At 37.4% G+C, this 26334-nt stretch overlaps 1 long non-coding RNA gene across 6 annotated transcripts in view; it reads left to right on the top strand.

The window, feature by feature from the left end:
* LOC119155250 overlaps positions 1–26334 on the top strand; it is a 435215-nt gene that overhangs the window by 63027 nt on the left and 345854 nt on the right. For all 6 annotated transcript variants that reach the window (XR_005106649.1, XR_005106652.1, XR_005106650.1 and 3 more), the window contains 2 exons: positions 17720–17771; positions 25318–25579. This is a non-coding gene — a long non-coding RNA (uncharacterized LOC119155250). The remainder of the gene's footprint in view (positions 1–17719; positions 17772–25317; positions 25580–26334) is intronic.

Genomic DNA, 26334 nt, shown 5'->3' with positions numbered 1-26334 from the left:
CATGATGATGAGAAAAGTGAGGTGAAACAGAAGATTAATGAAAACAATCAATGGTAATTTCTGTGCTTTTACTAAATAAGAGTCCATTTATAGCTTCGATGTTGAAATCAAAGTAAAGTCTTAAACTAGAAGCAGGCCTATGGTATTGGAATGACTCTCTTTGCATATTGGTCTCTTAATCCGCTTGGAGTGCCTTCCAGGGCTGGAACGTTTTTCAAAAGAGTCAAGTTCTCCATAGCATGTTACTTTGTTTTTTAGGAAAGGAAATACCTAGTTATTGTAACAGCAACAGCACCTATCTTGGAAATAGCTGATATTATTTTCCTGTCTCTAATCTGCAGTAAGCTGATTCCAGATTTCAGGAAAAATGCTGCAGAAATATATTTCTTATTTAATTTCTACTGTTCTTTCAAACGGCGGATTGCAGAATGCATCTGGGTGTACAGCTAATGACCCATGAGCAATAAGCAACTGTTTAAGTAAAATGCACTATGAAAAAGCTTTTACCAAACAGCATTTTAATATTTTAAATAGATTTTCCATTGCAGGCTCTTTGTAACTGGATTAGTTCTCTGATGTGTTCTGACAGAGCTGTTGTTAGGGATACTCCATTAACTTTGTCTGTCATCTTATTTTCCCCAGTATCCAGCATAACACCCTTATATTTCATAATTTGTATTGCTATCAGTGCTGATTTGTAAATGTGCAAATTATAATTAACAACGGCCACTACTTCTATTAAATATTAAATCATTCTTGCAGCCTATATTTTCCACAGCAGATGGAGCCCTGCGGTATGCAAATAGACTTTCCTTAAGTAGTCAGCAGTTTTTACCAAAATTTTGGCTTTAAAAATGCATTTTTTTTGTTTGCTCTATGTTTTCTATAGCATTTAGGTTAATATTTATTCACTGCAGATTCCCTTTCTCCCCATAAGAATTTCATGGACTATTACATTCTAGCACTGAGGTTTTGTTTCACTTCATTAATAGCTCCTTAATCATATAGCTTGCTTGTAAAGTACAAACGCTTGTTATTTGTACTTATGCTGCAGTATTGCATAAGAGGCATTTAGTTATATTTTAATATGTATAGCAGAAGCAAAAATGCTGGGTACACCAACATAGTTCTTAATTTGAAAACCAATCTACGTGCACAGTTTTTTCCCCCAGAATAAGCAAAAGCATTTATGGTTTTATATTGTGTCTTAAACATTCCATTAAATGTCATCAGCTGATTCAGGAAAATGTATTGCAAAAATACTAGAGAACTGTAAAATGTGTAAATGTGATGAATGCTTAGGACACAGAAGGCATTGAAAGTCCAACATTTATCAGGTAACTATAAAACAGCAAGAAACACTGATAGAACATTACGTTTTTCTAATGTGTAGTACCTTAAGCATGAAACTCTTATTTTTGGTGTTTACTGCTGTGCTGTTTTATTAAAGAACACTGATCCAGAATTAACATAGCCTTTCTAATATCAAGAGGAATCTGAAAAGCAAGCAGCGTCATTCAGGAAATGGTTTCACTATCCACCTGAGCAACTGCAAATGAAGATTTTTCAAATGATCAACTCGGAGATTGCCCTAAATAAGGGCAACCCATTTTTTTCAACATTTTTAAATGGACACAGGAAGTAGAGCTCAAGGACATTAACTGCCACATTAACCAAAGAGTAATAAAAACTTCTCTGAATGAACATTTCAGTGAGGTGAAATGGTCTTAGTGATATAGAAATGAATTGTGACAAGTTAGGGTCTTGTCTTCCTGCCGTTTTAGTAGGAGTTGGAATTAACATGCTAAATGGGATCAGCAACAGTAAGCAACTGGATTGGAGTATCCTGGAATCCATGCTGTGAATGCACATCGGTAGTGTGATACCTCTCATAACTCTGAGGTACCATTTACTCATAAGTATTAACCTATATTAGACTGAAGTTGTAGGTGATGCTGAAATAGAATTCTGGGCCAGATTACCAGCTAGTCTGAGCGGGAGCAGCTCTGGTGACTCAGAGCCTTTACATCTACCGAGAAGGTACTTTCAGGTATGCTCCATAGGAGTGTACTAGATAACAGGGCAGGACCTGGTGCTCTCCAGTTGGGAACAGTTATTCTCGTTGTGCAAATTAACATTTTTTAAATTACAAAGTAATAGATGTGTTTCCTGTTCATTCAGATTTATCACCTTTATTGTTAATGTTTAGATGTGATTTGAAGGATGTGATTGAAGGGATAATGTCTTTAAAAAGGGAAAATAAGTTTTAAAAAGCGAACAGCAAGCAAAGAATAATTGCTATAGGTGAGCTTCTGTTCGACACCCACACCACGGCAGGCGGGTGAGCATAGATAGGCTTTGAACAAAGCAATGGAAGTACTAGAAGCAGTCTGCTTGCGGCAGTCTGGAACTGTGTGTAGGCTGACTTACCCGTTAGCCAAGTCATCATGGTTTAACCCCAGCCAGCACTAAGCACCGCACAACTGCTTGCTCACTCCTGCCCTCAGCGGGATGTGGGAGAAAATGGGAAGAGTAAAAGGGAGAAAGCTTGTGGGTTGAGATAAAGACAGTTTAATGGGACAAAAAAAGCAAGAAAATGATAGTAATGATGATAATGATAAAAGAATTAGAAAATACAGGACAAGTGATGCAGCATGCAATTGCTCACCAGTCGCTGATTGGTGCCCAGCCAGTCCCCATGCAACAGTCCCTGGCCAGCTCTGCCCCCAGTTTATGTACTGAGCATGACATCATATGGTATGGAATATCCCTGTGGCCAGTTTGGGCCAGCTGTCCTGGCTGTGTCCCCTCCCAACTTCTTGTGCCCCTCCAGACTTCTCCGCTTAGTATAAACACTGCTTAGCAACAACTGAAAACAGCAGTGTGTTATCACATCCTAAATCCAAAACCACAACACTATACCAGCTACTAGGAAGAAAATTAACTCTATCCCAGCTGAAACCAGGACACGGGTGGATTATTCTCCACATTACTTGGGCTAGATAGAATAGCATTTTCATCAAGAGCCTTCAGTCTCTGCTTTCCTAGAAATCTACTATTATATACCCAGCATAGTCTTGATGTCTTTGATGTTTCTATGTGATTACTACTGCAATGAGAAGTTCAAGGAGGCAGAAATTTGACCCATTTATTGAAATGAAGAGGGTCCATGTAATTTTAGCATTACAGAAAGTGAGATTTCAGCAAAATTTCTATCAGAGACAGGCTAACATTTGACATTAACAGTTTATTCACTGAAATATCTAAAGCATTTCCTTGTGAAAGGGACTTCATAGGGACTTACATGGGATTTCAAAGAATTTTCACTCCAGAAACTTTTGTGCTGTGCCTAGGAAATAGTTGTATCATTGTGTTTATCTCCTTATTATGTCACACTGTAATTTCTGTTATTCACATGGACAGCGTGGAACTAATCCCTCTCCCTGCTTTGAACTCCAGTGCACCCTGGTAGCCATACACTCACTGCACAGCTTTGCCCCTTGGCTTTTGGCATAAGCCCTGCTCTCTCAGTCCAGCTGTTTAGAGCAAAGAAATTTACTTGCTCAGGCAGCTGGGCATGGCTGCACTTCAGCACGTCCACTTTTGTGAAATGGGCCTGACGATTCTCATGTGTGCAGGACACTTGATACTCATGCACTTGCTGTCTTTCGGTGTAATATATTGTTGATGAAAAAGTTGGACTATCCATAGATACAATCTTCTAGCATCCTCCTCTCCCTCTGAAGCCAGAGTTCTGGTACACAGTACCTCTGAAAATCTTATATATAGTGGCTAATGAAAGAATTTACAGGCAGTTGAATGTCTCAATATCAGGTCAAAGGAAGATGTCAGGGAAGAGAGCCTACTTTCTTTAGGTTCAAAAACACAGTTGAGCGAAAGTCATTAGATTATTCCTATTTAGAATCAGAGGAAAACCTCTCTGGAGGAGCTAAGGAAACATGAGCATATTTCAGTCAGTCACTGATATCCCACTTAAGCCTTATTTAAAATCTGTCTAAGGAGGAACTGATATTTCTTATGTGAAATGGTATTTTTCTTCTCTAGGAGTAGCTAGTTAGGAGTATTTTAATTATGTTGAACAATTTGAATAGCTGTATTTCTTCATTCCTTTCAAGAAACCTCACTGTTCTCAATATGGGAGATTTGGATGTTATAAATTCTCCAGGAAGCAGTCTTTAAATATAAATTTGTCTATCTTTGAGGCTTAAAATAAAAGCATTGGTGAGAGCAGGGCATCACTACCCCTGAAATCATTCAGTGCTTTTTTGGGAAGGATCAGTTATGTCGGATGGGTGATCTACAGGAATTTACAATGAGGAGAAAGAGAAGCAGGGCTCATAAGCATTCATTTCCCCCGCGTTCATTCTCAGCAGTGCAGTGACTGGGAAATCTTAGAAAAAGCTTAGAAAAAATGGAAAGGATCTTAGCAGTTGTGGGTAGGAGTGGTGAATGTAAGAGGAGATGGTCATTGTACAATGGCTACCTGTGTGGCTTTGGAGGAGTTTCATGGTCTTAGTTAGGAGCCTCAGGAGCTCCACATTAGATCTCCTGTTTGCAGCCGGACTCCAAAGGATCATGTCTGTAGTCTCTTAGTCATATTGTGCCTCCCCATCCTTGTCTATTCTTACTCAAATAATAAGAACTTTTCTTCTCCACACAGTATATAATGGTGGTGGCGTTTTGGCTTTTTTCCACCCCTGCAAGGCAAATTCATTTGTTAGTGTTCTGTCTCTAAATTGATGTACATTAGAAAAGAGAGCAGCTGTAGATTTCCAGCTGCTTTTCAAGTATATATGTTTACAGTCTTATTGTGTCTTTGTGTGACAAAAAAAAATGGAATATCTGGTGGAACAATACTTAGAATTCTGGGACTCCTAGAGCAGACCAGGGCAGATCTAAACAAAAACATCTGGGTTTTTTTTTTTACTTTTACAGCTAAATCAAATATAATTGAAATTAAGAAGACCTACAGAAACAGGGTACAGTACAAAAAAGCCTTTCACTAGACCGCGTGTAATCATAATACAGGTAAACATGGGGTCTGGGATTCTGATCTCCAAGACTGAAATTCTTCTTTTTGTAAATATAATGTTAAAAGCATATATATATATATATAAAAAATATGAAGATCCAGTTTACAGAGGACAATTACAGAGGACAATTTTATAGCGGTGTGGAATTTTACACCTGGTAGTAGTTCAGTTATTACGAATTTTAAATGAACCTTTCCCTGCAAAGTAAAAGAAAAGAGTTAAGTGCCCAAGCAAAGCATGTACATAGTTTCAGTCATGTAGAAATATTTTGAATTGGAGACAAAGTCTTCATTTCTTCCTTGGTTAAAGCCATGCATTTGTTCTAGGACATAACGCTAATGAACTGTGTTGAGATCCAGAAGACATTACAAGGGCGGAACCTCATTATTCCTTGTTTGGGGCACACTGTTCAAAGAGTTTCTAAAGTTGCCTAGATTTTGATCAGGAATTTTCAAATTTGAGAATCTGTGAGCTCTACCTAAAGAGTATGGTTGATGCATCTGCGGTAAAATTTATCATACAGCGTTTTCATTTAATTAGATCGTGAACTCTCAATGACTTCCTGAGAGTAAATTTTCTTGAGAGGAGAATTAGAAAACATTACATGAGGTAAAGGACTTGAGAATACTTGTCCAGAAGAGATTGATAAGAACATAACTAGGACAGCTGTGAGCTGTGCTTTAAAATTGTAAATGATGCTAGTAAGTGATTTTCACTTCTGATTTTAAATAGTCTCAGAAATTGTCTTCTACCAAAGCTTCTTTGAATTACATTTTGTTTAGTAATCAGAACCACTATATATGAAGTATTCTGGAGTGCATTACATACAGGGAGAGGGTGAGAGCTGGATTTGCTCAGCTTAAAGAAGAGAAGGCTAAAGGGATATCTTAGTGCTACCTGCAGCTACGTAATGGGAGAATATAGAAAAGACAGACTCTTCTCGGAGGTGTACAGTGGCAGGATGAAAGGCAACAGACAAAAGTTAGACTGCAAAACATTCTTATTAGATAGATTTTTTTTTTTTCCCCCATGAGAGCAGTAACATACTGGAACAAGTTACCCTGAGAGGCTGCGGACTCTGCATATTTGAGGATATTTAGAACTTGACTCAACCTTCTCTTGTTGATTCTGCTTTGAGCACGATGTTGGATGAGGTGACCTTCTGTGGTGCTCTCCAACATTATTCTACGGTTCTAATCTGTGCTGTATTTGGAGTTTCAAGAGAGCACATTAGCACATTCAAACTCTTTCAAGACTCAGTTTTGCAAATCCTCTTCCCATTCTTCTAGGCAGCTGAGGTGTAGAGATTGTGCAGGTAGTGGGTCTGTAAACTACCTATAAGATAGACTGCTATACCAGGGCCAGGTCTTAAGACTACATAATAAACTGGAGAATAGCGGAGAATCAGGGACAGGGAATGGGAGAAGACTCTCTAAGCAGAGCAGACATCACTGATGCCCCTGGGTCAGGTAAGAGGAGCCTCAGTGCAGTGCTGTCCCTCCTGGTGACATGAGATAGGGCTGTGCAAAGCGGGAAGCAGGGCTGGTGAGGTAATCACAGTAAGCAACTCTGAGTGGAAGGAACCCTCCTGGGAGCTGTATAGAGGGAAAGACCTTCCTTAAAGGCCTCGGGGAAGAGCATTTCATTTCCTTTTATGAAAGGAAGGGTGGCTGATTTCCTTCCTGGTTACCAATATAGTTTTTAAGAGCCAAAATTCTCTTTAGTGAGTGTTCATAGCACGTAGCCAACCAAGGTAGCTGACAAACAAGAGAGCATCATTAAAAAGGGGTTGATTTATGTTTTAATGCTATTGGTGGTATTTGGCTCGCCACTTAAATATTCATTTTCCACTGATCTAAAGAGGTAGTAGTTTTGCAGATGATAACACAAAACTGACAGTCATCTGGCCTAGCTCTTCCCAATGAAGCAAAGATGAGAAGAAATGAGATCTTGAAGCCTAGAAATATTAGTAACATTAGGTTAGAAGTACTAGACAAAACTTACTCTCCCTCAATAAAACAGATGTCCAGCTGTGATGATAACTCAGCAAAACCTTCCCCAAACCTTCTCCAACTTTATTCCAAAACAGTGTGCTAGATTTTTGGGTTTCCTGTAGGTAATAGAAAAGAGTATGTTTACCTGTAAGATCCTTGATGGTATTTTCTGTGTTTTCTGTTGTTCTTTGAATGATGTAGTGGCCTGATTTACTCTGCTGTGTAATGCTGAGCTTTTGATTGATGTTTCATCGAATCATAAGGTAACTTATTGCATGTTGTCCAGTGAGTAGATTAACACTGCAGGTGCTCAAGCTGCCATAAAATGCCATTATAAATACATGTAAAAGCTCCAATTCAGTGTTATAAGACTGCATAACTAAAATACTAGTAATTTTGTTGAACTTTTGAAGGCATTTTAATGAAGGCAAACTCAGTTTACACTTCCTTTACCTCTGGAAGAACTGACATCTGATGGAAAATGTTGGGAGACAAGCAGTAAGAAAAAATTCTGGAGGGTGGCAGGGATAACTTCTTGACACAGGTATTGGAAGGGCCAGCTGGGGCCTTTTGCAGCTGGATCAGCTGCTGTTTGCTAATAAGGAAGGACTAGGTTGAGGATGTGGCAAACAGTGGTAGCCTTGGCTGTAATGATAATGAAATAGTGGAGTTCCAAGATCCTGAGAAACACAAGGAAGGAGAGTGGCAGAGTGTGTCCTGGACCTTAGAGTCAACTTTGACTGATTAAGGAAACTAGTGGTCACATCCCATGGGAGGCAGCTCTGAAGGGCAGACATGCCCAGGAAAGGTGGCAGGGTTTAAGAATAGTATTATCCAAGCACAAGAGCATCCCTCTTAATACTCAGAAGAACAAGTGGATGTGTTGGCTAAGCAGGGAACGAATGGCAGAGGTCTGAAGTGCAGGTAAGCCCCTGAAGATGACTGCATGATTTTTTTAAAAGAATAACTCATAGACTATCCTGGCGTAGTGGAAAAGAATAGTCTAACTTTTATAGAAGGGTCTGGCCAAACTCTTTGGTCTCTGGTGGTGGTCAGTTTAGGCAAATTTTGAGGAGAAGTCTGGGCACTGTCCACCTGTACTGCTTTATTTTCTCTGGCAATGTCTCTGCAACATACCTGTCTATGTTACTCCTTAATTTTGTTTGCTTACTAAGAGCCATGCTTCTGTACCATGAGATATTAGGTAATGTGAAAATGACTAAGGTGGCAGAGGCTGTATTTCTTCCAGATTGGAAGGAGAGCTATAAGAATGTGGTGCCACATACGAGCCAAAAAGGCCTGCTGCTGTGCAAAGTACTTACACTGGGCACAATTGCACTGCCATTATTTTATAGCTTCTGTATCTTAAGCCTTTGCAACATACTTGGCATACTACTGAAAGCCAGTTACACTTGATGAAACGTTTTGCTTTGAATGCTAGGCACTGCTGGTACTGTCAGCCAAGCAACTTGTACTATTAGCTTTGTAGCCTGAGAGAGACAGAAAGTATAATGGTACAAATGCTGTGGGCCAAATACATGCTGGTGGCACTGTTCAAGCTGAATCCTGAGTGCTTTGCTAAAACAATCAGGATTTGGCCCTACTTGCCCTTGGTACTAAACTTGTCCTCTACCCACTAAGCATTTTATGGGATGTAAATTATTTATTTCCATTCATCAAATTCACAAGGTATAGATCTGTGAAAGAGATTTTTTTAAAAAAAAATAGCACAGTTCATAATCTGTATTAAAAAAAAAGAAGCATCCATGTATTAGGCCATCAAGAGTCAAAAGCATAATTTGAAATGATAAACGTATCCATTTTAAGTTACACATTACTTTGCATAGTTAATATCACTATAATTAGTCATAGTTCCTGTAATTTATTGAAAAAGATGCTCAGCCCCTCTAGTGTACTACAGTGATGAATGTTGGAAGTGCAACTTTGGAAGCAGGAATCAAGAAAATTAGTAACAGTTGGAGAATTAGCATGTAAATCAATAATATCCTTTCTCTTGCATCTTGAAAACTGAGGGTATACATCACACACTGCATAACGAAAGGGAGGGCAGGAGTTACAATTGTAACCTCCTTTACATTACTAGGTCTGCTTTTACTTCAAGAACTGTTTAAAATAATTTCAAACGTTAGAGTAAATCTCTAGTAAATATTTAAACTATGTATAACTAGTCACAAATAAATTAAGCTGATTTTATGCATTCTCTCTAATTAGAAGGGCACAGCATTTGTTGAAACGTGATTAGTATTATTCATTAAGCAAAAAATTCTCATTTGTATCTTATTATCACTATTCTGCATAAACCAACACAATTTGTCATGAACTCCCTCATTTGCTGTATCCTCAAAAAGCAGATTATGCTTATTTTTCATTTGGACAGTGGAAAATCAAGCCAGGTGTTTGGCAGCACCAGAGTGTTCAGGTGTAACTGTGCCAGTGATGGTACATTACTAGCAGCGTGGATGAAGAATGAGGCATGGAGAATCTTGGGACTGAGGTGCCTTGAGGCCCATCCCTTTAGAGTGGTCCTGCTGATGAGACAGGTGGTGTTGTATAGGACTAAAAAAAAAGAAGAGAGAAACTTTTTTGTAAAGTCAGCCTTTCACCTTCAAGTGGAAATGAGAAGTGCTTTCACATTGCTGCTGCAGCACTGAAATGTCTGGACGTCTTTGTGGCTGATACTTCTGTCTTAAAGTTTTCTAAAGCTGAAAAACGCTGGTTGGTGCATAGAGGTCTCTGTCACTGCCACTGTCTGAGACAAATTGGTATGATGTTGCACAGGCAGTGCACTGTACATAAATATTTATGTGTGACCTTGATTGTAGTATATTATGCAGGATAACTAATTCACTGTATGCATATTCTTCCCCTTCTTTCCTCTCATTTCTTTTTAAGCTTTGAAGAACATCTCTATAAATATCCCATATTTAATTCTGCCCTCATTCACATGCATGTAAAACATTGGTAATACTGCTGAGCTCAATGGTGCTGAGTCAGTGTAGAGTGTGTCGGAATGGAGTAGCAGGCTTTCTACATCAGCTCAGTGGCGTTACGGATTTAAAAACCATGTGAACTCTGTGTTCCAGCTGCAAGGATACAGGACTAGGTGTCACAAGGACTGGGCTTTTCTGACTTTGTCACTAACTGATGTATCACTTTGTTCCTTTGTGTCTATAAACTGGGATTATAGGGACAATGATATTCAATGGGCACCAACATCTACCAACATGTAGGGGGAAAAAGTACTGTAAAATTGTTACACATTGTTATTTCTACATTGGATAGATGATAACATTAAAACAATCATCTACGTTTTAGGGTTGTGTTTCCTACAGCATGTTTTTCAGGTCTGCCAAAATTTGCTTGTAAGGCAATGAGTTAAGTTGTTACAATGCCTTTGATAAATACTTGTAGGGATCAAGCACAGTTTTGGCTATATAGACAGCCAGAGTCCAGCCTCTCCGGATGGCAGACTGTTTGAATTCTTCACTATTTTCTTCAGCTTTGACAGTGGTGAATACCCGAGTAAGTTCTAGACAGCATTGTAGATGGTAGCCCTCAGAGACTAGCATGAGAAGCGATACACTTGTGTACTCATTCTCTGCAGTTCCCTTTTTTGTCTTTGGAAAGAAGTTGCTACTTTATCAAACTGTACTGTCTCAGAATTTTTACACTGAATCTGATGTCTGGTCATATATTTGGAGCAAGTAAGCAATGAGACAGCTCTGCCTGTGTTATGATATGGAAATATATTGACACTCTTGCAAGAAATATGACAGGAAATTTTCATCCGGAGATCAAAGCAGAGGAAAAGTGCGATTTCCAACATAACCCAATGGCAATGAAAAGTTCTGTGCAGAGCAATAGTGAAAAGGAAGGACTTTCTGTATGATCATGCTAAAATAATAAAAGCATAGTTACAAACATAAACCCCACATCTTGCCACTTAACAATTCATTAATATTATACATCATTGCTGTTGCTCATCTATATCTTGTCTATGAGTTGCTAAGACCAAGTTGATTCCATTTTACTGAAAATGTCCTTGTGAATTACAAATCCAGGCTATGAATAGCTTAAATAGCTAGTAAGAGAAACAATTACATTTTCTTTCTCTCTAACATGCAATTTTAATTTTCATAACTCTAAAAAAAACCATATCCCCCACAATGCAGGCCTGCCAGGAGGCCAGAAATCTGCAGGCTGTGGCCTCTCAGGCTGTTTTCCAATGACTCATTTTTAATTTTAAAGAAGCATTATCTCTAGCTAGTAAATTAACAACAGCCTATAGTGCACACACACTGTCATCCATCTGCTTAAGGCTCTTGTCATTTGACACCAGCCTTGTATCTATAGACTTCATCTGGTATTCAAAAGCTATCAACCCTGCCTCCAAGATAGCCCACCTTCTGGCTCCAGGCTAGAAGAGTGACTCTCCATTTCCAATTCTAATGAACACATAGCTAGCAGCAGTTTTTCCATTAAGGAGCTGGTGTTCTTAGAAAACAGACAATGTTGGAATTACTTGGATCCAGAACTGCATGGAAAGAGTTTTTTAAAAGAGACTGAACTACTTTAAGAGTGTTCCTTAGGCAGCCTGACTTCTGTTTCTGCACTTCTGTCAAACATTATACTTGGTGTTACCTCCTGCTTGTAGTACATTATAGTAGTATTGTGGTAGTGTTTATACTGCTGCATTCTGAGGAGTGGAGTGTATTAACAGATTAAATTCTTTATATTATCTTCCAAATTATGAGCACCATTGTTAAGGAGTTTTGAAAAATACAGGTAATACCAAAAATCTCATGACTGGTATGAATCAGCCAAATGAGAAAAAGCCATGACACGGTTGGAAAGGAGTAACTATTTCACAGTTACTATATTTTGTGTCATTTCAAATTTGGCTGCAAAAGAGGTAATTTGTATCCTTGCAAATATTTTCTATTTAATCCAGTGTCTGTTGTAAAGAAGTGGTAAGGATTTAACAGAGAATTGTGTCTCCTTCAGAAGCTTCAGCCATCACAGGATAGAATAAGTTCCAAACACCTGCTGCTTCATCAAGGTTAGGGAACTTATTCCAGGAGTAATTGAAGAAAGGACCTCATGTTCAAGACCCCAAAAGATGTATTTTTTTAATATTTTCTTTTCCTGATTATAGTAGATGAGTAAAAGTCAGAAGAATTGACATGAGTTATACAGAATTGTAGTTAGGGATGAAACATAGGTGATACCAGCATTCAAAAATCAAGGAACGTGCGAAAGGTAGTTTATCCTTTTGTTTTCCCTCTTCCCACAAGTTTGGAGAAGTTCAATCTAGGACATTTGTTTGTAATTTCTTTTTCTGATAATCTATGCAAATCTGTGAAAAAAATAGTCTGTGTTTTGGTAAGGTTTGTTTTCACTATATGCCTCACAGAAAGTCTCTTTCATTCACGTGTCCTGTATCCTTCCACAGTGGATGTTGTGTCATGGTACTTGCAAGAAAATAGAGCTCTGAAGGACATATATGGTAGTAACTCTGCCTTCACTGACTCTTTGGTCAGTAGGTAGAGGGTGTGGAAAGTACCTGTACTGATTTAACACACAAGTAATTATGCTTCAACATGTGATAAGACCCAGGATGATATTCACGAATGTTCAGTTGAGGAGTAAGGCTGAGAGAGAAACAAGAGGCTTAAGATAATCAGGCTATTCTGAACCCTGATCTGTCAATGATGCGAAAATGGCGTAGCTCCATTTCTGCAAACTCCTGCTGATGACTTGTGTCTTGTTTCACAGATACAAGGCTTTACTAGTCTGCTATCAGTCATCATTATTTTTTATTGAGTTATATTTGAAAGAATGAGTCTTTAACTGGTGTTTGTGAGACTTTTAAACTTTCTTCTGAACAGAAAGAGTCAAGTTATTTTGAGGAATACAGTGACAGTTTAACAAAAGGATGCTAACTCTATTATTTAATAACATTCTTAGTTGAATGAGTCATTTTCTTGTAATTTGTATGAAGACTACAAGCAGTATCTTTAAAATGGCTGGGGAAACCTTCTTGTGTGTGTATCAAACATGAAACTGCCCTAGATTAATAAACCTTTGGCTAATTTTTCCATTTATTGATACTTTCCAAATCAAAATACTTTTAATTTGATTTCAGTTGGGTAGTGTTATACCAGGCGTTTCACTTCAGTACATAGTGAGATATGTAACAAACAAAAAAAAGAGCCCCTTATACTCAGTTTTTATAATATGTGACAACAACAATATGTGTCAAATTAGAAGAGAAATGGCTGTTGATTTCTACTCTTTAAGAAAATAAGATTTGTATGTAAACAATTTAATATAAAGCATCTAATTTGCTTCCAATTATATAGTATATAAAGCATTAGTAATGGAAGCAAATTAGGCATGATTTTTATTTATACATTTTCAATTGGGAAAATTGGCCCTTCACCAAATGTAGCCCTCACTCTGCAAACATTTGCTTACTTCCTTACCTTTAGGCATCTAATTAATCCTCCTGAAGTCAGGGGGACAAATTCTGTGATTATAGTTTAGCAGCTGTAACTGTCTACAGGTTTGGAGGTCAAACAGAGACTTAGCCTGGAAAGCATACAGAGAAAATACAATAGGGTGCCAAAGTGACACTGGGATTGCAGCGCACTGTGCAATACTTCCTTGCCAAATACATTACGAATTTGCCAGACTTGGCTTTTGGTTTTGAAGGCTGAATAGTTTTCCAGTACCCTTCTTTAGGTAAGCAAGCAGGTGTTTATATTCTAATTTTACTAATGCAAGAAGGGGTTCGCTTAAGGCTGCAGGTTCAAGAACCTGTTACTGGAGGGAAGGTTAGAAATGAACAGCTCTTGGTTCCTGGTTCTGCATTCCGTTCACAGCAAAATGCTGTTCTCCAAGAAAATCTGTGGAAATATGTACATAAATTATAATTATAAACATGTAGCTTATTGTGTCCAGTATATATTCACTGGTAGACAATGAGTATTAGAGGAATAATAACTAATCCTGTCTGATGGTGCGCAAGACTTCTTATGATGCTTTATAAATAATAATCCATTCTGTAAGAGATTATTTTGCTGTGTAGTGCTTGCTACGAAGGGTGCATCCACAAACAGAATTAGGTATGCAGTACCCAATCTTCCACGGGATCTTTCGTGTATTGTTTGTGTTATCTGTTGCACAGTTGATTCATCGGAATGAGTTTATTAGGCAGATAATGGACAGACACCGTATTCTGTTTTTCAAATTCAAATGAACAAATGACATTTCTATTCGTTAAAAGTGAGAAAATGGATAAAAGATAAATTCCAAATTTCTATTTTTGTGGCTCACCATTGCCTATGTAGATAATAGCACAATTTTACTTCTGTGGTATGAAATGCTGTTGTTTTTCTTTTACAATACAGACACTTACCAGACAAAGCAGTAATGTTACCTGCTGACTTTGCCACTTGGTTTTGTAAGGATCTGACAGTACAGGGTAAAAAGTGAAGGGACTTTCTGATCCAGAGGCCACCAGGGCTGTAAACAGGTTTCAGTGGATGATGTATCAGGCCCAAGGGGTAAACAGTGTGACAGAATAGCAGTGGTACTTGGTATACAGAAAAGTCTGGAAGTGGCTTTTGGTAGTGAGACAGCTTTTTAGCTATTCCATCATAAAATACTCTAAACACATTAGCGGAATGGTACCTTTACACATGAGGATTTTTCTTCATTGAAAACATTTTATGACCATCCGTGTACCTCATAGAAGAGAACTTTTTTTAAAAAAGATACCTTTAACCCCATCTTTTACAATCAAATCTGCTTCAGTCTAACTGAAATTTGTATCTGTAAATTGTCCCGTATAAGCCTATGTTGATTTTTTCCCAGTTATCTGTATGTATAAGTGCAGCAATAGTCACAAGGTATATTCTCAAAAGTTTGCAAAATCTCTATAGAGATTATAAATTACAGCACCAAATTTTAAGGACTCAGTGTAAGAAGTACCTTGGCTAGTCCATTATTTTATTAATTATTAGCCAAATTATGTTGTGGGAAAACAATGCCTTAAGAGTTGACTGATAGAATAGGCAGTTGTGATTCCATAACTAGCAAAGTATATATTCAGTATCTGTACAGTTAGATATTCAGTAAATAATGATAGTAAATAATACTGTACAGTAAATAATACGGAATATCAAGGGTGCCAAATTAAAAAAAAAACCAAAACCTTAAGGAAAAGACTTGAAAAGAGATTCTATTAATGAAAATAAATACTTTACTGTAGAAGAAGTACTTTTTATAAAGAGAATGAATGACAAGATATTTCAGGCTAATCTAAAACAACCTAATCTCAGCCTCTTTCCCTTTCATACTTTGCCCAAAACTTGTTTTATGTCGTCACAAAGTCTTTTCTCCATATCTAAATACTGAACAATTACATCATAAGTTCAGATCTGCAGACTCTTCGTACACATCAAATGTGGGCTGTGCATTCAGAAATCTTTCTCTGCTTCAGCCTCTCACAAGCTGATGGTAAAAATCTACAATAGCTCTTTTCTTACCGTTCATATACATTTCAGAAATATAGGCAAAGAAGCAGTCATTCCTCTACAAGCTGGAAATCTCAGCATACCCCAACCACATTCCAAATCTGGAATGACTACCAATTCTTGCCTATTTATATGGTTAAGAGCTTAATGATACACCCATTGCTTCCTTTCTGAAAAAAAATAATTAAAAAGATTGACCTACAACCCCTGAGGAAATTATTTGTTTAGAGGACATAGGTCAGAGATAAAATTGTATTTTGGATCTTTACTGTTCCTTTTCAGGTATCCAACTCCTGTGAAATTCATTCAGATTTGGGCAATAAATTGCTTAAGATCTCTAGACTGTTGACCCATTCTCTAAGAAATAACTTTATTTTCAGCATAGACTTCTCTGTGTATCAAACATTTTTAGGTGTTTGGATTCATGTAAATAAAAATTTAAAGCTACAGATGTCTATCCATAGTTTATCAAGCTATTTTCAGACTTTCCTTATAAAAAATTCAAATTAGTTTCTTTTGATTATGTTTGAAATGCTGCAGTAATAGGATGGAGGAAATTGAATTAACCATTCTCTACCTGAAGCTTTATTCTTGTTTTGGCAGAAAATTCATGCACTTCATTCTGTTATTTAGGATCTTTTTTGTCCACTTCTATACTGGAAACTTTAGCAATATTTGTAATCTGAAGTATGTAGCTGAGTGCTTAAACAAGGCTTAGAAAACAATATTTTGAAAGAATGGCTGAGTGCCTGCAATATCTATAATGTTCAGGACAATATATCTGTATTTTAATCATCTGGCTGAAAATGAAGAAGCATGCCATTGTATGATTAATGAAAACTACTGTTTTTAAAGTTACAGTAATATATGTATGTTAAAGATTTAGACTATTTGTTGCAGTTATTAAAGTTCGCTGTTATCATCGGCAACATTGCACACCAACACCAGACTACTTGGTGTGTTGTACAACCCTCCACTTAAAGAAATGTACTTTTATTCTGTGATGGTGCATTGATACTACAAAGTTAAGTGAGCATGATTTAACTTTAAACATCATGCTATGTTTCCAATTAACCATTAAGTTGTCATTTACATAAACCCAAATGTTATGATAGGAAAAAGCAATTGCTGTAGCCAGAAAAAAAATTTCAAACTTTATACAGATCAGTTCAATAAGCAAGAGTTCTTGATGTGTTATAAGGCAGTGGCTTCACAACTCGTGGGACAAATTGCAGTTTGATCAGCTGCCAATAAGTGAGGTCATACTCGTATCTTTTTTATTTGTTTATTTTTAATTTGTGGGTGAAGACTGTGCTCATTAAAGTGAGGAACTCCACACTAGTTTTAGCCAAGTGTTACCATATTCTGTATAATGAATTGTGTACGCTTGTATCGTTTTCAATAGTTCATCTAATTTTCCTTGGAATTGCATGCAGTACTTTAATAAAGTATTTTTCCGATCTTACTATTTATATTTCTGGTACAAACCTGCATTTGATTACACTCGTGCTCTTCTGCTGTGGAAGTGAGCTTGTTGCCCTTTTTTTTTTTTTGGTTTTGCTTTGTTTTGTTTTTTGGGGTTTGCTTTTCCCTTGACAGGGAAGAGAACTAATTGACCGAGCAGTGAGTTAAAGTTATTCTCTGCATTTTGAGATTTATAACAAGTACAATGAATTTGAATTACTGTAAACCTTTACAGCTTTATGTTGTTTTCTTTGTCATATCACGGAATAGAAAGAATTTTCATGATCTGTTTTTTAGCAAAATAAGTAACTTTTTTATTTCTGACTTGTTAATAATTATACGGCCTTTGATTTTCTTCAAATTTTATTGGGTTAATTATTTAGCTTATTAAGAAGTACTGAGAAGATCAATTCTGGTGCAAATAGATACCAATGGCTTAATGCCTTAGCCACAAGGCTAAGCAGTATCCAATCACTGAGTCCTGTGACGTTTAAAATATCCAGATTGTGTCTGTAAATGTTTTCCCTTTTGAAAATGTAAACTTTCAGCATTAATGCTGCCATTACGAGAATGCTGCTGGCATTGTTCCTATGGTAGAAGATAACTACTGGACTCGTTCCTGACATGTAACATTTCTTTCCTTCAGGGAGGTGGGTAGATGAGCACCCAGAGCTTTACCGCTGAACTATGGGAATCGGGTAAGTTCTCCTGTTGCTTTTATTGGAATTGTGTGGCTTCCAAAATATGTAAGGAGTTGATGCAGAAAGCGTCTGTGTACTTCACATTACTAGAAAAATTTGGGGTTTTTACTTTGCACTGAGCTTGTTCCTGTTCTTTTACATAGTGTGCCTGGTAAACAGTTTGATTTTTTATTACCTTTTAGGCTTTTCAGATGACCTACATGGAGCTTTTTATTTTTGTTTCTACTGACTAAGGTGTTTCCTCAAGTTATTTCCTGCTTTGTCGTTCTGTAAAAGCACACAAAATTCACCCTAGCTTGGAGGACTATCACAGGTGCTATGAACCACCTAAGACTTTGTAATAAAATGTATTTCCCAGATAGAGACTAAAAAAATCTTTTGGGGGCCTTGGTGTATCTTACTTCTACCTGGATGGAGAGTCAATGCTCTGGACTTAGCCTGTAACAAAGTGAAGAAAAGGAAAGAGTCACAATGTGACCCAGGGATCACTTCTTCCCCTCATCATACATGCATTTCCCACCTTTCTGTCCCAGCATTTTCACTGCCTCCTTCATCCTTTACGGTTCTTCCTCTGTAATGAAGATGGTCTTACGTGGTGCCCTGAAGGCATCATTTCCCCCTTAATGAAATGCCACACGTGCTTTTAGACACTGCAGGGGCGTAGGTTCTGAGCTTTGGTGGACTGCCAGCTCCACTTACTGTATGGAGGGGGGGGAAAAGCACAGGAGTACAATCCTTTTCAAGTCTTCTGTTCCCTACAGAATGTATTAACAAGTCTGAAAGCAGCTGTGCTTGCTCCAGCTGTAAGGATGGTAGATCTAGAAAAATGTAACCAGCCTTCCCCGTGCCACGAGTTTCAGTCTAACTGCATGATTACCCGTTCCTTCTCTAGCCTCCAGTAAGAAGGAAACTCAAACAACAAATCAGCAAATCGTGTAAAGTTATGGAATTAGAGAAAAATCAAAGAACTGTCAAATGGACTTTCATTACTCTTTATTTATAATAACATGCATAAAATTGCAAAGAGTAAAGTAGAAAACCTGAAATCTCATGAAAGACATTTTGCACTGCATATATTGTTGAGTTAATGTGAAATACCTGTTTAAATTGACTCTTTCTGTAGTTTCCTTGTCATACATCTTAATGTCAGCAACATCTGCAATGGAATTGCAATGCGGATCAGTGCAGATTATCACCAGTTAATAAAGAGTCAAAAGCACGTTTTAGGTAGCACAATCTCTTCAGTTTATTTTTATGGATAATCTACACATATGTTTTCAATAAAGACTTACATTAAACACAAAAGTTATGTACAGCATGACATGTGAATGATTCTATTATTGGCATAGCATTTTCTTGGCTAAGATCAAATCCTACAGCTTGGTCTCCTCTTCTGATCTTAGCACCAAATACTCCTTTTTAGTTAACTGTGCTCTAAAGAATGATTTGAACTCTCATTTTGACATGGATCTCCTAAGAGAGGTACTCTTAACTTTATGTATATCCCGATAATCGAGAGGGAAAATATTAAATTATTGAATTCAGAGGATCATTCCTTAAACAATGATTCTCATGTAAAACGAGATGGTGGGAGAATCTTTCATCCTAACTGTCGTTTTAAGTCATGTCATAAAAAAGATCAAGATTTCAATAATTTAAACTGAAAGTATTTGGATGCACTGCTGACTCATTAGGTGTGAACTGTAGTTTTCAAAATGATCTCAAGGATGTCCAGAAATCACAACGGAAGAAAAGAAAATCCTATTCCCCAGCCCCAGAGGCAATTTTGAAAATATAATTCTAGTTATTAGTGGATCTTATTAACTGCACAAAACTTCTGCCTTATCTTTGTTACCACAAGAAATACATTTTCTGAGAGCACTGTTTCTGAAGATGATATTTATCCCTGATTGATTGCCTTTGAGATGGTGGCACTTTCCATTTTATGACAGTACTATAAAGCCTTGAACAGTGAGCCTCAGAAGGGCTCTAGGGGTGAACAAACAGCTGTCTAGAACCCCAGGACCCACAGGGTGCAAACTGGATAAGTTAAACAGTGCTACAACAGTGTTTGAATGGGGGAAAGATGGCATGCCTCCGTCTCTGCGAGCGTTCCCCAAAGGCCTACCAGCTTTGTTTAGTTCTGAATTGGGTCAGCATTTGCTGCCAGGCCAGCAGCCACCATGGATGACAGAAATGGGCTTAGCAGTTTAACGTTTAGTTATAGCCAGCTTCAATTTTCTGAGTCTTGTGACCCCTTGGAGTGCTGCCACAGTAAGTGTAAACACTGCCGGTGAATATTGTAGAGTCAAACAACCCACTGGTTTCAAGGAAATGCATTTAGGATCAGAGTTTTTTGTAGTAATGTCCATGTTGTGAGCCCAAGCTACCTGACAATCAAAGTTTTAAACCGCTGTAACTTTCCCCTGGTATCCAGAGATTTGCTCTCCCACCTGTGTTTAGGGGCACTCAAAAGAATTGGCTGGGGTCTTCTGTGAAAGTGTCACATACATAGCAAACCTTTTTGTATTTGTAGTGGTAGCAGTACAGGATGACTGCAAGTACAGCATTTCTTCTTAGTAGTTTTATTATTAATTATTTTTAATTATAATTAGGTTTTAGTAATATAAGAATTAATAGGAAAATCAGTAATAGTTGCATCTTCAGTGGTATATATCTGTGGTTGCTGTTAATGTGGTGTGTGAACAAGTGATGTATTTGGTCTTAGAGTAGCACAATGTTACTGTGATTACAGATGCCTAAATAAGCGCTATGTGTGTATAGCGCATCCAGCTCCCGCATGAGTGGTAATACGTCAAGACATCACAATACAACGTCTTACTGATTTAATGGGCATTTTGCTGCATTCCATGCACCTAGAATAGGAAAGGAACCACCAGACATCATGTTTTTATTGTTTGCAAGTCTTTGTCTCTGCCAGGACACACAAGTTGTCAGAGCTCAGTGGACTTTTTGCGGGCAGAGTCTGAATGTTCCATTACTCAGACTGAAAGCCGGAGCAGCACTGCATAAGCATTGACAATATGGAGCAAAATGCACTTAGATTAAAAAATAAAATGATCGGGAGGTTTTCTTGCGTACAGTAAGCCTAAGCCCTTTCAGACATGAAAATAAGCAGATTTCTGAGGTTCTGAATGTACATCTTGATGCTAACTGTTTGAATTTACAAAATAAATAAACAGAATATCCCCAAACGAAGCCCTGCTTGAAGCACTGAACATGCCAGTGGCAAGTTCTGCTTCAGACTCCAAGAGATAAAGTACGTTAGCGTGTGTTGGTTAGTCTAATTTATTCAGTGTCATTGCCATATCACAACCTTCTGTTTGATTTTCTTATAAACTAATAATTTCCTGAATGAACTAATACTGCCACAGCCACTAGTACCTCTGCCTTGTAGAAGTTTTTTATTGTTGTGTATGCAACTAAATTGAAATATCTTTCACTTGAAATATTGACTTTAATATCTCATTTGAAAAATTCATGAAGCCTTTGATGTTAAATCCATACTCAATTTAGCCAAATGCCATTAGAATATGCAATACGCCTGAATACAGAGAGCATTATTGTCTGTGTTTCTGCAGAAGAATTACATTTTATGACTGTAACGTCAGGATCTTTTTTGGATTTGTTCATGAAGAAAAGAAAGGGAAAGGCAGCACATTAGAAGCAAAATGAAAAGTGGTATTGATTAGGCTCTCATTTACCCTCTCTTTGCTTCAGTGTCTAAATGCATGGAAATAAGGGTTGTGCCACAGCAAGTAACAATGCTCTGTAATGAATGGAGCAATCTTTAGAAAATTAGTGTAAACATGTATGATAGTGCACAGATGTTGCTCCTAGTAACTGTTGTACATTTATTTTACATCTCCATTTACATACATCTCTTTATTTCCTAATCGTATCATAATAGAAACATGACAATAGTTAATGATTTCATAAAACATGGAATGTAAAGCTGACAGAGAGGTAGAACATTAATTGAAACCTATAGCTATAGTACATTAGAATTACATCTCCTAAATGACTCATGATAAAAATTTCCCTCTTTTACAGAGAAAGACAAAGACAGGTAAAAAACTAGGCTTTCAGCAAATTAATTTTTTTCCCCAGTAAAACAGAGACTGGCAAATGTTGCGAAATCTCCTGAGTGCTAATAGAATGGTATTTGCCTTTAGTAATTTATGGGCACTTTTCCCCCAGCTATCGATCACATTTGAAAAAAGTAAACTGCATTAACATTTTAGGCAATAATGGCTCCAGAAAATGTTTGATTTTTATCACTACCAAAACTGAAGTCGTGATACTTGGTTCTTTAGCAGATGTGGGAGAGCCTGTAGCAACGTTTATGCAAGTGCCGAGGTCTAACTAAATGAACTGGATATAAACCAATGCTTTGAGCTTGTTATGTTATCTTAAAACATAAAAAGTAAGTTGATGGCACAAGTCAGGAGACTGCTGTGTAGCAGTGTAATGAGGTGTCCAGAGGACCTTGGGGTCTATGATGGTTAAAATCACCGTGATAAACCAAGTGAGGAGGAGGAAGGGAGAACTGCACTCTGCCACCATCTTCTGGCCACTCCTTGGGACATAAACTGCCTCTGCTTCACCTCCTGCGCGGTTTTCCAAGTCTCCTCTTGCCTCAACCCGGAGGACAATCGCAGCCATTTGAAGCAAGCACATACTGGAAAAATAACGTATTTTTAAAACTTTCCAAACGGCAACTGCATCTTAGCAAACTCATGCAGGTGTATATTAAAGTGGATAGTGCAAAGTGCCAGACTAAGGGAGCGGAAAGCTCTGTGAGTGAATCCAGAACATTAGTGCCTGGGATGTTCTGCTTGGAATTAGGGGAAAGTGTCGCTGTGGTCAGTGATGATGACCCTCATGAGGTCAGATAGTCCTGAATGCTCTAGAAACATTTGTTAGATGTGATGATGACTGGACTCAAATTCCTGCAGAATTTTTATATATTGTGGCAGGAAACAGCTTCATTTCAATAGTTAACACTTTTTTAACCTCAGGGTTAGTGTGACAGCAGTTCCCTGAATACGAACCCTTGGGGCTGCTTTTGGTGAAACTACATGGGTGCAGAGAGGCAGCTTGAAGAATTAAGTCTGACTGACCCCTTACTAAATTTTTTCTTGCTTTTGTTGATCTCCTTCCATGTAATTATTTGTTGCACTCATTAGGTATTTGGAGATTGCTTACACAACTTACAGCTTTATTTTTGGGAAGCAGTGTTGTAAGGTAGATTGACACTGAAAGTGAAATTAGAACTGAAGATTCAGACTTTAGATTAGGTTTCTGGTTTTACCATGGGTCTTCACCATTTGCAGAAATCTGTGATCTACAGAAGTGAGTTGAATGAAATCTCTTCTTATTTTATTAATTAGTGTTATTGTAGATCACAACACAGCACATAGATTGATATTTGATTCCTCTATAATTAATTGTGACAACAACGAACACGTGGAATTCATTTACAAGATGTGGACAAACTGAAACAGCTATCCTGATTCCTTTCATTGCTCAGGTTATTTCATACTTTTATCTCTGCAGAGCTGTAGAATTATATTGCTGTTTGGTCATATGTTAAATTAATTGTGACAAGTTAAAATAGATGTTAAAAACGAGTGTTCCTACAAATTAATTAACAGTTGATTAGTACAGTTTATATTTTTTCATAAGAAGTAGAATCACGTATATTATGAGTACAAACGAAGGTTGAGTATTTCCACATACTGCAAGAAATTTTGTGAGTTGAAGATCATGTAATGATCTGTATTATGTAGTGCTTGTGTTTTAAAAAAATGTGCGAACATTTCTTGGAGATCTTGTACCCTAGTGCTTTCTTTTCAGCTGAAAAAAAGAACTTCAGAACATTTATGCCTCAAAAGGAGATTATTTTTTATATATTTACATATTATTTATGCCAAATAATATGAAATACTCTGAAGTATATATTAGGATGCAGCATATAGTTTATATATACCACTGAATCTGATACTGGTGAATAAAAACTTATTAGTGAAATCCATTTGCCATGTCTGAAGACATTACAGTCAACAGTTTTACAGATCTCATTTTTTCAGATCTGAATTTTATTTCGGAAGCTTTGCAGTATGCTGACTAATGAAGAATTGTGGGAAAGAACACAAAAGTTGTATCAAAAAGAAAGAAACTTTCGCCTGCAATTTAGAAATATCACACAAATCAGCATGTGGCTGTACACCTGTGCATATCAAACATGAAAACACATGCTCCCTAAAACACATTTTCAGATCACTTACTCAACGGTCTTGAATTTCTGACTTTTAGTTTAAACCAGGTAAGATGAGGTAGCCTGTTCAGCCCATGTTATTAAAGAAATTGGTTCACCTATTTGATTTCATGTCATGGTAGTTCCAACCATTCATTTATTCAATAAACAGTTTGGTATGTTCTGAGAAATAATGAATATTGATTAAAAAATCAATCACTTATTAAGAAACAGTCTAAGGGAAATTGTTTATCCAATCAATTTTAATTTTTGATTTGTTATTTATATTTTCCAATTTAATCCACCCCTCCCTTAGGCTCCCAAACTACCAAGCAAATCAGGAGGAAGGGCAGAGAGACACTGGCAGCAACTGTGCAAAGAACACAAACCCTAATGCATTCATTTTAGATGAGGCTGGTTGAAATAGGCCATAGTAAAGGAGACTGTGATTGAAAACTGTGGATACATTACCTCATGCACCTTTGGCAATTGGACCGAAACTTTAAATTTTAATAGGATTTATTAGGCTCTCTGCTTCCTACCTATTACATCAGTCAACTCTGACGCTGTCAAAACACAATAGTTACAAAAATATTATGGGTTTCATCTGAGCTGGCAGCAATTCTGAGTGTGGAGGCTGAATGCACAAGGTGGTAAGAGAGACCTACACAAGAGCTCTGGAACATTTATCTGTCCTCTTGACATGAGACCTAGGCCATGAACAAAGCTGCTGAATATTGCTTTCTGCAAGTGATGGCACTAACCATCTGATCTGTGTTTTGTCTGAACATGTGCAATAAGTCTAGTTTCATTGTGCATTACAGTAATAAAGAAGGCTGCCTTGATACTTACAGGCAATAGATAAATACTTCTGCATCCCCAGTGACTAGTTTACTCTCTTTGGGATTTTCACACGCAAGTTGGAAAAAAATTGTGTTATGTCTGTCTCTGGATTTGCCTGAAGTTATGAATCTTCTTTCTCCACCATTGTGTAATCAAATGTACTCTCCTTTTTGGTAAAGCAGACATGTGCTAATCTCTTTATATTTGGAGTTAGTATTAACTAGCTTTTCTCACCTGATGCTCTCCCATACCTAACATCATGTCAGAATGTTACTTTTCAAAAAATACGGAGTTACATGTGCAAAGCATGGGGGAGGTGTTTTAAGGATTTAAAGCCTCACTTCTGGACTCCTTTTTGGGACAAGCACAATACTATAATGAAGAAACTTCATGTATATACATCTCTCTGTTCTTTCACAGGAAAGGATGTGAAAACTCTACCTGCAATCTGTTGTGCTGCTTTTGTGGGCCTTGAGTTTATACATAAAAACTCACCCTCCTGTGAACAGCTGAAAAGTGAGAATGCTTGAGCAAGAACCAAATAGGCAGAGCGGAAGGCCAGGGCTATGCGGTCTGAGATCTACAAGGGAAGGAGGGCGTCTTTTGTGGAGGATAGCTTACAAAAGGAGGAGATACAGTCCTTGCATTGCCTTCAGCCTCTGTGGAAACCCAAGGCCCTGAGGTATGATTAACAGTGTTAAGTAATCGCGCAAAACCTTAACTTTTTTCAATAAAGCAAAAACTTTATTCAGACTAGTTTTGTTGTTAATCTTTCAAGTATGGAAAAGTAAAGGAAAAACTAATGTTGGTTGGTGGTTGTTTTTTTCTCTCCAGTAAACACATATCGTATAAGAGAGTTGAGAGTTCAAATTATGTGTAAAAGCAAAACTAACGTTGCCTGGCTTGTGTACTTTCCTTCTGCCTTTTAAAATTCTGTGGGAAGTTTTCACTGGTCATGTTTATGAGAGAGTACCTATGGAGAATTTTTATACTAAAGTTGGCTTTAACCATTACACTTCCTGGGATTCTGCTTGTTGATGACCTTCTCACTTTTCTATTAATTAATTTTTTCTTTTATCAGTTTTTAAGGCAGATGAGGTATGCCTTGCCTTTCATTTCCTTTTCCTCAGTTCACAAAATAACTTGAATCTGCTCTGTGATTGAACTAGGAAAAAACCCCCATGTTCTACAATGTCCTCTTTTTATGCTTAAATAATACAGATTGTAGCGTAAGAAATGATGAACAGGATGAAACTAAGTACAACATTTACATAAATGTTTAAAAATACTCAAAGATAGGAATACTTTGTTTTGCAACTCAAGGATGTACACAACAGGCTTCCCCTACGGCCTCTCATGGATCCAGTTCTATCTCTGACAATAGAGTAGCAGATACCATTTAAAATTTCTGGCTGACACCAATTGGGAAGTGTTTGC

The sequence above is a fragment of the Falco rusticolus genome, chromosome 11 (genome assembly GCF_015220075.1).
Source record: "Falco rusticolus isolate bFalRus1 chromosome 11, bFalRus1.pri, whole genome shotgun sequence".
Lineage (NCBI taxonomy): Eukaryota > Metazoa > Chordata > Aves > Falconiformes > Falconidae > Falco > Falco rusticolus.
Note: the sequence above shows the minus strand (reverse complement) of the source record. Positions and strands in the feature narration are given on the sequence as shown.